The sequence below is a fragment of the Cardiocondyla obscurior genome, linkage group LG20 (genome assembly GCF_019399895.1).
Source record: "Cardiocondyla obscurior isolate alpha-2009 linkage group LG20, Cobs3.1, whole genome shotgun sequence".
Taxonomy (NCBI): Eukaryota; Metazoa; Arthropoda; class Insecta; order Hymenoptera; family Formicidae; genus Cardiocondyla; species Cardiocondyla obscurior.
Window position 1 is genome coordinate 2,386,046 of NC_091883.1, and position 15,237 is coordinate 2,401,282.

Consider the following 15,237-nt stretch of genomic DNA (forward strand, 5'->3'; position numbering starts at 1 on the left):
ATAATGCTATTTTAATAATGAAGTAGTAGAAATGGACACGAGAGCACTAGCCGATAATATTTAAATAATAATCGCTAGACACCCACCCGCAGGCGCGACAGAGTGCCAGATAAATTGCAAATAATACCTATGTTTTTAATAAAGCTTATCGAATGTGTATAAATCGATTGTAAAAAAAAAAAAAAAGAAGGTAGAAGGTAGATAATCATTTCTGCTGCATTAATATTATTCATGTGGAAGATTTTACTTCGAGTTTACTGCAATTTCTTTCCACCTAGCGCCGATCGGAAAAGGGCGTACGTAAAAATCCGAGAACGTCGAAAAGCGCGTCGGATAGCGCCGCGAAAACCAACAGGGGAGTCAACGAACGCGGCAAAACGTGCGATTTTTTTTTTTTCTTTTTTTTCGATTTTTTTTTATTTTTTTTTTTTTATACGGATAACTGCGCCGCGTTAGCAATAAAAATTCGACTACCGGCTGGACGGGGGTGTAACGTAAAGCGTACATAAAACCAGCCACGTCGGTGGAACGACGCAAAACGAATGCTAATGAAATATTAACGACACCCGTCACGTGCTGCGCTCGGCTGGACCGCTCGGTTTCTCTCTTTCCTCTCCCTTTTTCTCGATCCTCTTTCTCTCGCATGATCGTTCACTCTTCCGTTCCGTGCTTTACCCTTTACACTCCTTTCTCTCTTTTTGCTCATCCCGTTGTCTTTCTCTTTCTCTTCCTTTTTTTTTTATTTCTTTTTTTATTTTTTTTTTAGCGTAAGAATTTGTCCCCTCTTCTCCCTAAAGGATACTCTTTTTTTTTTTTGTTTTTCTTTTATTAATGCGTAACGCCCGTTTCGGGCGATACCGACACAACGCCGCGTGCAAATGACACGCCAAATTGTAATCACACCAAGATTCAAGCGGCTTTACACCTCGCGTTTAGCGTTAACCGAAACCTGATTCTGACACTTTGTTTGTTACGGCCGAGCTTGCGCAGTTGCGCGAACAAGATCCTAGATCAAGTAACCGCGTTACATGGACCAACGCTCGATCCCGTTTGCCAACAGTTACGCGTTAAACAGAAGTTACTTCATCGGTTAACCGTTCAATCGCGACGGCTTCGCAATTGAACTCGCATTAATTTTTCAATTTAATTTACGGGAACCGCTCAGGATTTTCAAACGTTAATAAAATTGCCAAAAATGTTCTATTGTTTTATCTTCTTTAACATATTCTTTTTCTTTAATGTCTACCCCGTTCATCAATGAAAAAAAAATTTTTTTAATAAAAAAGAAGAAAAAGAAAAAGATAGAAAATTGACAAAACAGCGTATTTGAGGGTTAATTTATTTATCCAAGCAGTCATAAAAGACAACGCTGCGCAGTCACGTCGATTGCCCCAACTTGTCGGCTTTATCGTCGACCGGCAGCGGACTCTGGTTTTACTTAACTGAACGAAACTGGGGTACGAGTGCATAACGTGTCCCCGGTTGTATATAAAAATGAATTGACACGACGTGGCGCGACCAAGACCGAGAATCAAGCTGTTCGTAACCGCGCGCACGTACAACACGAAAAAGGATTTTTCTATATAGAGCCGCGGAACGTGGCGGCGGCCTCGCCGCGGATAGCGCCCGTTGCAGCCACATGCAAATTCGGAGTAAAACGAGGAAACGGCAAACAAGAGGAGAGAGGAAGCGTTATCCGGTATCGGGGAGGGCATTATAGTCGCCTTGTCGTTAGGGGAATCTTGTGAACGTCGCCGCGACTGATGTAAGCCGCCGTTCGGATAAAGCGGCGCGCAACCTCGCGTACAAAGCGCGAGATTAGTCGTAAAACTTACTTTCTCGGAAACCCGTTGATACACCGCGACACGGTGCATCGGCGCTCTTACGTAACCGAACTATTTCGCCGCGGCTTGCCCGGAGATACGATAACACTTACGCCGCGTCAGTATCCGACGTTTGTCAGCTCGAATTTACGAATAGGCTTTCAAGCGGAAGAGTTAAAGATATCGGAAGAGAGGAAGATAGAGAATAACAACAGGACTTATCAGTAGGAACGCTCGAATGACGCCTTCGTCTGGAGGGATAATTTCGCGTAACGATAATAATAATAATAATAATAACGCGGAATAACTTGGATAATTAGTCTCGTGTAATTAAGAAAATGCACCGCGTGTATCCTGCGACGTGGCGCCCTGCTCGCGACCGAAGGAAACCACTGAATGGCGGATCAGCGTTATCGCACCACCTATAATTATTCCCGTCAATGACGTAACGACGGGTGAACCATTTTAACGATGTTTCCGACGCGATGCTGATCAAGGGACCTCTGTCGCGACGTCAAGCGCGACAGCCCAACGAAAAGAAGAACGAAGAGAGTGAAAGCTTTATTTATATCCGTGACATTCTGTTTATTTTGGCTGACGAACTAGGCTCGCTCCGGGCTCTAGCTGGTCACGGGCTCTAGCCGATTCCTTCCGCGCGAAATCCCAATTTTCGCCCCGACATTGTTAAAGCCACAGTTTCGCGAAACGCGGGGATCTCGTAATCGCGCCGCGGACCGTAGGTGCCTAAGCGAAGAAATCAATTGACGCGAGCTAATAACGCGCATCTGTTCGCGATTAGAGCTTTTTTTTCTTTAAACGCCGCGAGCCGCTCCTCCGTCTGGAGTCTGGCCACCGCATGTTCTATCTCCGCTGTTGCTATCAACCAGTGCAACGCGAGAGTAAGCAAATAATACAGTCGTAGGTAAATACCGTTTCGTTGGTCGAAAATACCGGCGAGAGGTGACAGGTTTTAATTGAGTAAATTTAAATTTAGCATCGCTGAGATTTTCACTGCTTCAGTAAACAGGGGGCGATTTTTAATCTTCCCGCGTTTACGATTGAAATCTATCGTCCACCACATATTATCCTTCCGCAGCGAGAAATAATTTGATTATTTTTCCTCGTACGATACTGATGCTTTTTCATCGGCGGGGATAAATACAATAAATGGACTTATCCTCTCGAGTTTCGCGTAATTACCCGAGATGCAATATCCGAAACGTTTTTATAATTCAGTCGACAGAAATTTTTAAGTAACGAAGCCGGTAGAGCGAGCAAAAAAAATTGCCAATTTCAAGAACTTTGTTGAGAAAACAATAGCTCCCGTAAATTATAGTTCGGATCAGTGCTACGTCGTAGAAAAAAAAAAAAAAAAAAGATTGATCTTATTCTCATGCATTCAGTTCACTGAAACTCGCATTATTCCCTATTCACGTTTATTAAGCGTTACGAAATCATTGTTTGTGCACGCAAGCCGCACCGTTCCTTATATAATTGCAAATTGTAGGAAATTCATTGTGTTGTAAGCACACACACACAATTATTGACCAATTGTTTTTACAGTAATATCAAGTTATTAGATAATTTTGTTTTTTTGTGAAAAAGTACCCACGAACATTATAAAAACTATCGATTCCACGGAGCAGTTAAGTAGTTAGTAGAATAATTAGCCCGTCGGGCAATGCGATCAATTTTCGTTCGAAACGCGATTGATGGAACTGTTCTACGATCGTAGAAAATAGTAACGTAGAGTCGAGGCAAAGAGAGAGCGGTTTAGTCTCGCGCCGCAACCATCGGCGATAAGCCTTTATCTTATCGGACAAAAGCCCGGTGAGTCAGCGATAGCCGGTTCGTAAGCAAGACACGTACCTGCCGTAATCGTACTTCGTCTTTCGCCTCAGTCGAATACCTTATCTATTGTTTATTGCATCGACGCAAAAACCCCGTATGGCGGGCAACGTTTTGCATTTGCAGCGACGGCGGAATCGTATTAGCATGTGAAACAGACGGAGGCGCTCGCTCGCTCGCTTTCTGGAATTCTCGCCTCTCGCCGCGTCAGGAACGACACTTTTCCCCATTTCTCGCAATGCCTCTACAGAGTTAATCTAATTGCGTAATTATAATCTACGTAAAAAAGTCGATCGATTGTATCGCGTGACGGAGGGCGAGCTATATTTCGATTCCTGAGAAGCGATGGGCTTTTTCCACCGCGCGAAAAACTGATAAAGCGTTCGCACACTTGAGAATCATACCGGCACGTGGCACATTACGCCACCAGACGCGAGTCATATTTTTAAGCCTTTCGAGATAGCGTCTTCAGAGAAGTGCACAACGAGCAGATTCTCTCGAGCGGCCGTTTTTAAGCGCGGCCTGTGTTCCTGCACGCGCTACCGCAGCCGATAAACATCCGGCGAATCGACGTTTCCCCACTTGCAAAAGAGCCGGGTGTTGTAACACAGCGTCAAAGGGGAGAGAACTGGACGAAGCTTATAACACGCTTTGTTCTCGTTTGTCGTTGAAAGTTCTCGCGGTATCGATTCCGAGCGCAAACAATAATAACGCGCGCTTTTACTACGGCACTTTAATGCAAAATATTTAATATATTTTTATCCCGCCTTCTCCTCGACGTTTTCGAAATGAGTAGTTTGAATATTTGTCAAAGGTATATTTTTATTTGGGATAAAAATCAAGGTATCCTATCCGGCCGAGAAATACATCCGCGAAAACTTAACCGAGTTACCTGCTTTCGGAATCCACTGTTTCAGGAATAATTTTTGGCATATGTGGTTCGAGAAAATATTACAATAAAACTTGTCTATGAACGCGTTTATATTTTTTATAAAAATAAAAGGTATTCCCCGGCGTATTTGTTTGCGCGTGACTTGTTTAACTTTCTTCTTTTGTAAAAATAAAATACATCGAGCTTTCCGCGTGTAAAGATTATTTTGTAAAAAATTATACTTTATTTCGACGTAAAAGAGTTACATTGTTTTATCGCGAGGGAAGACTTTCCTCTCCGTAATTTATACGTATGGCAAAACCGGCCGGGGGGCTGCTTTATAATTTTCATTTTCCGCGTTCGTAGATCATTGCGGAAACAATAAAGCAATTAATAGCGCCGACTGAAACTTTCCATAGTGAAATATTTTCTCATTGTACGGGGGCTGTTGCTTTTTCGAGGTCCTTCAAACAATTTCGCCCCGGCTGCTTTGAAGTTTCACGAACGCTCCGGTGGAGTGGTACGCACCGCGGCCACTGATCTGGCGCTAACGAGACTCTATTTGGACTCCTGAATATGCATAGAGCGAGAGAGCGCGCGCGAAGTGCCGGAAAGTAGATCACGAGGATCGCCGAGTAAATAGAATCCACTTTGGTAAGCTTAAACCGCGACTTCGAATCGAAGTTTATGCACGGCGTTGTATACTTCGCGAGATTATGGCAAGCACGTGTCTCGAAAGTTAAGCATTTAAAGTGCGCCTAAGCGCGATTAAATTTGAAATATTTAATTCTTACGCTAACATTTAATAAGAACCGTCCGAGGCTCGCGTTAAGTCTCGGTCTCGTCAACTAAGAAAAATGCATCGAGGCGCAACTTTTCGATGCTTACAACTGAAACAATGTCGATTTTTTATTTATCAAAAAAATTCTGACTGATAGGAAACGTTCGTTCGGGTTGCACGGGCTGATTTGATGTAACGCTGGAACGCGTACTAGATATTTAAGTGCCGAAAATATAATGATAAATTTAAGGTCGTGATAATACGCAGTAATGCGTTTGACGATGCGCGTGCACATTGGGAACCTGGCTGAATGCGTATAACGGGATCCGCTTTTAATCCGGCCGGCCGATTAAAAGCGGCGGTTGCATACGGCAGTGTGACCTATTGCGGCCCGACAATGCGTGTCCACGCATTTATGATTCGGACATGCGTTTGGCATTCGTTCCGCGGGCGTGCAGAAATATTTTGGCGTTGCCATAACGTCGCGCGGATCGCCGTAATGACTTCGACGCGCCGGTGGAAAACCCCGCGTAAAAATGGAGAGCGCAAATTCGAACGCAAATATCCTCGCCGCTGATAAAAAACAGGCCGCGGTTTATCACGCGACAACAATTTTTTTTATTTTTTTTCTATTTTCTTTTTATTTATTTTTTTTTTTTCACGGAATTTCAGATCGCCAGAGCATAGATTATTTTTGTTACGCCGGTGCATTCAATGTACTGCACCGACCGGGATGTCATCCCCGTCAGTGGTTTGTATTCCGAAGTAAACATTTTAACAAATGCGAGACGTGCCAGAAATGAAAAAGGTTTCGTTTTAAATGTTAATGTTCTACGCATTAATTTTTTTCTTTTTTTTTTTTAATTACACGTATATGTAACAGAATTTCTAAGAAGCTAAGAACTGCGAATACAATGAAAAATTAATTATATCGTACTTTTCGAGTTATCACGGTTATGAATGTCGACTGTTAATCCACTCAAGGAGACCGAGTGACACGGGCAATTAAGTTTCTACGCTAATGAAGGCGCGCCTATTGTAGGCGTCGTGCATTCGTAAAAGAATATGTGCGTGCTAACTTCGCGAATGATTACCGCGTAAGAAAAACATACGCTTAGGGAATAGAGGAGGGAACCGTGCACCGAAGTCGACTGGAACCGGGCCAATCACTTATATATCGTGTCCACTAACACCTACACTTAACGTTCGCGTTATATTACAGTTCGCGCGTTTAACGCTTGCTACATAATAAAATCGTCTCTCATCGGGACACTAAATATCGCTAACCACGAGATCCATGTACGCCGTTCAGCGAATGACAAACGAGCCGCTGCTTGTTAATAAATTGCGCTACGTTTTGAAAGTTTCAGAACGTAAGATGAACTATCTGCGCTCACACATACGCAATGTGTATTTAAATTAATCTGTGGTCCGGAGTCGCTCGTATATGTTGCGTAAATTGAAACAAAATAGAAATAAAATGCATGGAGGAATGGATTTTTAAATAATCCGCCGTCAAAAAGACAAATGTTCAAATATAGTATGCAAATAAAAAATATTAAAACAAAAAAATAAATATATATATATATATATATATATTCTTTTTTTTTCTTTTTTTATAAGAATTAATGCATATATATTATGCTCTGATTTAGCTGGAGAAAAGCTTTCAATCGTTACAAATTATTTCGCATATGTAAAATCCATTTCGCATAATAATCTTCCCCGATGCAATAAATGCGTGCAAACCAGCTTTATTTCTCGGTAATCGGCTGCAATCCTCTTCCGACTAAAGAGTATTAATCGATTTTATTTATTATACTTGACGGATATATATTCTCTCGACAATGATCGACCATTTAAACAGTGGATATTGACTGCGCATAACATTAACGGCGTAATATTCATTCCGGAATTATTATTCATTTTAACAAAGCTGGCGTTTAATGTGCTGCGAAAATACTCCACTGCAGAAATGTAGAATCTCAAAAATAATCAATATAAATCCCCGCCGGATAATTAATACCCTTTCTGAAATTCGGCTGCTTATAAAATATTTGCATGCGTAATACGCGTCAGAAATTAATAATACTCGAATGCACATTTAAATCGCATCTTTCGCTACATAATATGTCTTTATCTCATTAAAAAATATTACCTAATTATTTATTATTATTAATATTTATTATTATCATTATTATTTAGAAGAAGGATTACCGTTGTGCGATTAAAATCTTCAATTTTAGTAACGAAAAACATTAAACACGCATTTAACAGCGTTAGCGATTCTTAAATTTATAAATCCTCAGATCCCTTTCTTACGGTTTTTATCTTCTCAGTTTCATTAAGTTTATATCAGCATAAAAGCTCGCGAGCTTTGTCGAGTCTAGAGAAACATGACGTAATCTATTCTTTAGAATAGCCATTCCGGTGTTTCCCTTGAGCTTCCCTTAACGACCTTTCGAAGACCGACGACGACGTGAAACTCGCCCGGAGCTGTAATCTTCCTTTATCGAGCGACCATAAATCCGGGTACGAAATGACGATCTCGATTCCGGGATTTCGTTAACCGATGAGAATGCTGGAGATGGAGGACTAATGAAGCAGGTGTTGCCGGGAGGAAATAGCGACGCGAGTAATACGGTAGGAATCCCGGTAACCCAACACTCGTCTACGTCTCTGTTTATCGCGGCTCAACGACTGTGAAACGTTGCCAAGTACAAAGCGTAGAAGGAACTGCATTCGTTACCGTGATGAGTGCCCCCCTCGCGTAAGGCAGTGGCTGTGCGAATTACATCACCGTTTCCGCGCCACCTTTTTCGAACCAACGAGGAATATGTATCGCGAGGATGAATCGAACAAGATTTTGGTAGACGCGAGAAAGAAATCGTTCAGCGAAATCAGGGCAGACCTCGCGAAACAGATGACAGACAAAATAACCGGATCGGACGTCTCTGTCAAAATCGTAAAGAGGATTGCAATTATCAGAAGTGATACTCGAGCAAAGCACGTTTCTTCCGCGATACCTTCTATTGCGCATGTAATCAGTAATAGAAACGTTTTTACGTTTGTACTTGTAATTGGAGTTCAAAAGGGCCGATATATCTGTTCGGTTGCAGTGGTCTTTAGCCGGACACGCGACCTATTTGCAAGAAATTAATCGCCGACGTTAATATTCATGTCGGCGAATCCCAATGGCATCATTTATATCGCGACCGTCATGGGATTGGTTTAATGTGAAACGAGGTAGAAAGTATACATAGACGTATATTAGATATGGTATTTGCCATTGCTATTGACTCCGACGTGCACGTAAACACAAATCACTGGCATTGCAGATCGGAATGGGAATTAGATGCAGCAATTGCATCGGGCCAATACTGTTTGTGTCAAAACGCCGACGTTTCGCATCGATTGCCCGCAACTCACGGTATTTGCCTCTCTACTTTCGTCCAGCCACTTGATAGACAAAATAAGGATTTGCTGCGAATTCAGGGGGTACAATGTGCAAACGGAATAGAGAATGTAATTGCAAATTACATGCAAATTGCCGACTAAAATAGATGTGCATTTACGTTGAAAGTTCTATGAGTATTATACAAATAACAGTTCTCAGAGCTCCATTATTAAATGTGGGAATATAAAAGAACAAAAAGTCGCGCGATTTCGTGAAATATAACATTGAAATTAAAATCTTATTTTATCCTGAAAAAAAAAAACAAAAAAGAAAAATTATCCGCGTAATCTCGCGAACACGTGGAATGGAATATCGACGAGCGTTCGATTCTTCTTCGTGGCGGCGCGATCTCGCGTATACCGAGACGGCAGTCGAGGATCGATGGAATCGCGGGAAGTCTGCGTCAGAAATTCAAAGGAGATTTCTCCAAATGTCGGCACACGCGGTTGCTTGCATACGCGCCGATGCACGCGAGGATTCTCATCGATTATGTGCCAGGTTAACGACGACGGGCACGACGACCACGGCGACGGCGGTGGTATATGCGGGCGCGTATAAATAATGCATCATCGTGTCGTTCGAGGGAGGCAGCCCACAAATATCCATGAAACGTCGATGGCAGCGATGACCTCGTGGCACTCGTGGATCAGTAGTTATCGTTCAGCCGCTTGTTCCGACGCCTTTAGAAATATTCGTTCGAGGAGGTTCGGTGACGTATATTTACTATTTTCGGTTGGACGTAATGTATTCGGTGAAATAAATTTAAACCGGTGGACAAATTTTAACTTTGGAAAAAAAAGAAAAAGAACTGGATAACGTAACGCCATTTCCGTCGTAATAAAAAATTTACTTACTTAGTCCGGACATTACTAAGGTTATATATTCTGATTAATTTTGATTCGAAACGGGAATGTTGTGAAATAGTAGAGCGTGATTAGTTTTGGGTTTGAATCCAGCTGTTTTCTCTTACTGATATAGTTCACGTTGCGCGTATTGATATATTTCTACATTGTGAATGGAGCTCGGTTAACCGACTTTTGATTTTACCGCGTTTCGCATGCAAATTCATAGCTAAAAGTGAACGAGTTTTGGCAGGAATTTGCACGTGCATTAAGTTCACGAACTGATGCAGAAATAGCGTGAATCAAAACTAATTTACGCGGGAATATTATGGCATCTGAAAGCAGGGTTGCGCCTTATTACTCAATTTATCGATGTTTTTGCATAAAACAAGAAAAACAGTGCATCGCTCGGTCGCGCAATGTTCACCCGATTGTTTATGTTGCACGCATACAACGTAAATACATGCCCGCTTTGTTCGCAAATGTGGTAACGATGATGCATATTTGGCACGAGCTTTCCGATGCGTCTTGTGAATCGCGTTACGCAAAACGAGACGTATGTCGCACTTTAATACCATCGTTAAGAAAAAAAAATAATAATAATAATAAGAAAGAAAGAAAAGAAAAAACGCCATAAAATAAATTTTACTTGACGGCATAATTAGAACTAAAAAATCGAACAACTAATTTCTATCTTATTACCTCCGTGCACACGAAATGTCTCTAATTGAAAATAATAGTTTACTTCTTAATACTGCATGCCGCGTACATCTAACATAAAAGATTCTAATTAAAAAAACGTCACGAAGTATTTTATGCATAACATTTGCAGCCAGTTATGCATATGCCGGGCTTATTTATTTTCGGTACGTATGTGGAATACGCGAACGGGCTTGGCAAATATTTGGTAAAAGTCGGTCTGCGGGTTTTTGGCTTCGGTCGTGAACTCCAAACATGATCCAACAGGCGGCGAGAAACTATTTCGTTACCGGGACGGAATTTAGGTTTTCCGCTTGTTTCGGGAAAAGTTCCGTCGGGTTCGACGACGGTGGAACTTCCTTCGGCAACAAAGCGACTATCCGGCCACCGCGGGCAACAAATAAATGTCCCGAGGGAATTGCCCACGATAATCGACGGTGTTCGCGAGCAATCGAAGTTCGGCGGCTCTTGGACCGTGGCGGTTTCTCGCGAGTGAGAGAGTGATTAGACGCGAGCGTCGTATTTTCCGAACACCTCGTTAGCGCTCGTTAGCTTCGACTCGCAGCTGAGAATTTTTTCTTTCTCATAATTCTCGATACTTCGACCAATGCTTTACTGATTTAATAAGAGTTATTATTTTTCGATCACAAATCTAATAATACACATGCCCTACGGTATTTTAAAACTCTCTCACAGCATATTTGAGATAATCTCAATTTTATTATTTCAATAAATACTTCTAATTATTTTTTTTTTATAATATTTCTAATTATTCAGAGACGGAGATCAAAGATAGTCAGCGCGCAGCGTTTGCATGTACGTTGCAATCGGTCGGGCCTTTACTCGTTTTGTTTGCTATTTGCGAAGATCGCGTGCGGCTTCGGAAGCGAGCGAAACGGTGCATGAATTGTGACAAAGGGAGAGAGAAGGAGAGCGGAGAGCGAGATAGATCGGCCTCGCTGAATCACTATGAACAGATACCCGAATGAAACATACAAAGCGGATATCCGGTGCGTTCCAAGGAAATTCCGAGTTACCAAGGGAGGATCGACTGTAATGCTGCAGCGAGCGAGCGCGCGCGTGTGTGCGTGCGTGCGTGTGGCATCAGCTGCCGAGCTGGTATCAAATCAAATGCAAATCTAATATCGATACCGGCGATCGGTGACCTTAGTCCCGTACAGACGTACTATCGCGTTGATACCAGGCCGATACGAGGCCGCTGTCAAAACGTTAATCGAGCACGTTCAAGTGAATATTAAATCAACGTCGCTGCAACATTCGGACGAAGATCTCCGTGGAAGCCGCGCGTTAAATCGAGCCAGATTCTGAACAGATCGAGAAAACCTATCGAGTAGATTTAACGGCGCCATCAAGCCGTTGTCGACCCGCGCGAGATTAATTATCGAAGTGGTACTCTTAATGAGCGGGACGATCTCGCTGGCCTCAGGTGGACACCGAACGGTTCTCGGAGCGGGTTCTAAACTGTCGCGAGCGTTGTATAGGGATACCAATTAAGAGCGTAGTTGATCAGGAATTATTAGTCATCGTCGGCAAACACAGAAGGCGCAAGCCGCCTCGGCGCACGGTAGTCCGACCGGCCTGACAGAGACGTATGAGGTACACGAGTAAGAGAGAAAGGAACACGCGCTTTCGAAGCGGAGCCGATGCCAGACGCGTGGGAGGCTGAAGGAGACCCGACGACGGGCGCTCGTGCAATCGTAGTCGCATATATGCGCCAGAGGAGGCGGCCGCGAGCTAGAATGAAAACACCACGAGGAGTACCGAGACCGAGGGAGTGTTCGCGGCGGCGGCTGGGTAGGAGTCACAAGCGTGCACGGCGGGGCGACGTGGCGGCGAGTCGGTAGCGGCGGTTCTCTCACTTGTTGAGTGCGCCGAGTCGACGGCGACGGGCAGAGCGCGCGGACCGCTGCCGGAGACGACGTGCCCGCCTCGGCGCCGAACGTGTTCTCGTCGCGAGAAGCCCTGGTCGCGCGCGCGGGTGACCGTTCAAGGGGGTCGAAACGCGCGGAGTCGATACCCGGGGGTGGCCGGACGAGACCCGGCAAGGGTTGTCGTCCACGCGGTGCGGCCACGTGTGAGCGACGCGCGCACCGACGACATTGTCCCCCGCGATAAGCAGCCGGCGATACGGCGCGTGTGAACGAACGCCGGCATGCGCCGCGGTATCGCGTTATTAATAATAAAAGACCACGGCAGACCGCGGGAAGGGCCTTCCGGGAAAGGCGGCGCGGCTATTTTCGAGTGCGAGCACGAGAATTTCCGTCGCGCAACTGCTGTCGGCGAGCGAGTGACCGTCGTGATAGAAGGTGGACCGGAGTGGTATCGCGATGACGGATTATAGTCGCGCGACCTGAAGACAGCGCGGCAAAGTCCCCTTCGAGCGGCGCCAACCGCTCTTAACTGCTTTACTCTACCCGCGACGATCGCCGCCGTTGTGTTGTCATTCGTTGAAATCGCACCTTCGTAGTGGATTTTGTGATAGCGAGGCCACCTGTTTCCGTCGAGAATCGTGGTGCTCGTTAAAGTGAATAAAGTGCGGAGGCTCCGATTTCGAGCCGCGAGCGCCGATAGAAATCACGGATCGGCTCGCTGCATCATTCGCGGCGTCTATCATTGTTATTCCCGCCCATTGTTATCTCGCGCGCCGTGTATATCGAGATTGCATAACCGCCGGATGATACTCGGTTACGCAATAATTCAACGGTGATCGAGAGCCCGACGTGCGATTACCGAAGGCGGACACGAAAAGAAACAAGGCTGCACGTGTTGCGTACAACAGTTCGGCTTGCCGTTCAAGCCTCGTCGATTCGATCCGGAAGTCGGCGAGGAGTTTCGTGTCGACGTTGACAAATGCGGCGTGTCCTCGCGTTTTTTCATGAAAATAAGTCGAGTTTTACCACTGGTCGGACTTGCGGCGTGCGTGGAAAAAAATAATTCGTGGGATTTAGGTGAAGGAAAACCTGAACTGTGACATGACGATAGTCTGACGGCGCGCCGTACGAGCGGAGCCGGGAACGTTCGGCGGAGTGGAAATTTCTCGGAAGAGCGACAAAGAAACCGGAAGTGACACGCGATGGCGATGAAGAGCCAGAAACACCGGCACGGCACCGGTACCAGCATCGGCTCACCGAAAACTCATTATCCGGCTATCAGCCAGGCTTATTGGGCGCCACAGCCACAAACCGCGCCTTATTCCGTTCCAGGTACAGACTTATCAATCCCTAATGACGCGTCGATCCGCGGGATTAAACGCGAGAATGATAACCAGAGTTCAAGAGTCCCTTGTTATTCGCGGGAGGTCGAGGACCCCAACGTTTTGCATTTTTTATTTTTACGTACGCGCCGAATTTTTAATTTGTAATTTTTATTATCCTTATATAATTAAAGATTTTTTTTTTTTTTTAATTACATAAACTGAAGCTTTGTATATCTACTGACCCGTGCCAAGATTCTCGCACACGATTACGCCTTGCGAATATTTTTATAATCTCATATCAGTTCAAACGCGTGATCTGTACTGTGTGACTTATTATTAAAAAATAGTCTTGCTAATGTAAAAATTTCGGGTGGGAAATTTATTATGGAAAAAAAAGAAGCTTGTAATAGAATTTTTCACTTTTCTTTTATTTTACTTATACCTTTGTATTTAAATTATATTTAAATCGAAGCACCGACGTGTCTCCACCAACAGGAAGCTACACAACGAAATACGTCTATCTTCTCGCATAATATATTTCCCTTATTTTGAAATGGAAAGTTTCTGGGTATATACGTGTCACGCAAAGAACTTTTTTTTTTTTTTTTTCTTACTGATGGCTGCCTCTACTATCGCTTAGATTATCTACTTTTTATCTGCTTTTTGTTCTGATTATCATATATTGAATTACATGCGACATTATGTTATCTAAACCCTAAATAAATTTTAAATTTCAATTCAGAGATAAATAACTGTTCTAACATTATGTGTGGGTGCAATTTATATATCTCAAGATTATTTACACGATAAGAACTTATCTATGAGTAGTGTTTCAATACTTGGTCAGTCTAAATGATAAAATTGTTATTACGATAAGAGGTATGTAAATACGTTTAGCATAAGTATTTTATGCGTGGCCCACGCAGCTCGATCCACGAGAACAAATCCGGCGAGCGCTTTGCCGATCGTTTATCCACGTTGTAAAAATAATTGTCGATAATTTCGTTAACCTGCTTAGGCCGGCAATGACCGCTTTTATTCGCGCCGTAATTCGCCCGAAATTCGCTGACGAAACTTCAATTTATCGGTTTTGAAACGAGTAAAGGCCGGTAGGCACGAAAAGTGACATCCGTCCGTCAGACTTGGTGACGTTATGAATAGTCAGAGGCGACTCGCGAACTGTCGAGGAGAATGAATAAGTATGTACATACGTACTTGCATAAATATACGTGACCGCGTTGCGTATGACGCTTGAGCCATCACTATTAATAAAATAAAGGTATCCTCCGCCGCATCGGACGTGTCGTGTCGTGTCAGTACGTCGCCAGTCAATATCCGCGTCTCTCCAAGACGTTCGAAGGGAATCCTCTCTTCGGACTATTTTCGGCCGATCGTAACTGGCAACATACATCGCTGACATTTGAACCCTTTTAATGGCTCGCGGCCATGTACAACGGTAACTATATATATTGTTTTGCGTGAATTTAATTGTCCACGATAGAAATTAAACTTTTATGCTTTTAATTTAATTTAATTTAACTTAATTGAAAAGTGACTTTAAATCTTTGAAACAAATTCTTTTTTTTTTTCTTTTCTTTTCACAAATGTCAGTTATTCTCGATCGGCAGAAAATGTGCAATTATTAAAATCTTTTCTATCTTTATGTTTTGAAATGCAGCGAGAGTTAGATTATGAATAT

The 15,237-nt window shown here is 43.5% G+C and overlaps 1 protein-coding gene across 20 annotated transcripts in view; it reads left to right on the forward strand.

The window, feature by feature from the left end:
• The window catches only part of LOC139110408 (CUGBP Elav-like family member 2), a 396,946-nt gene that overhangs the window by 342,421 nt on the left and 39,288 nt on the right, over positions 1-15,237 (forward strand). The window lies entirely within an intron of this gene.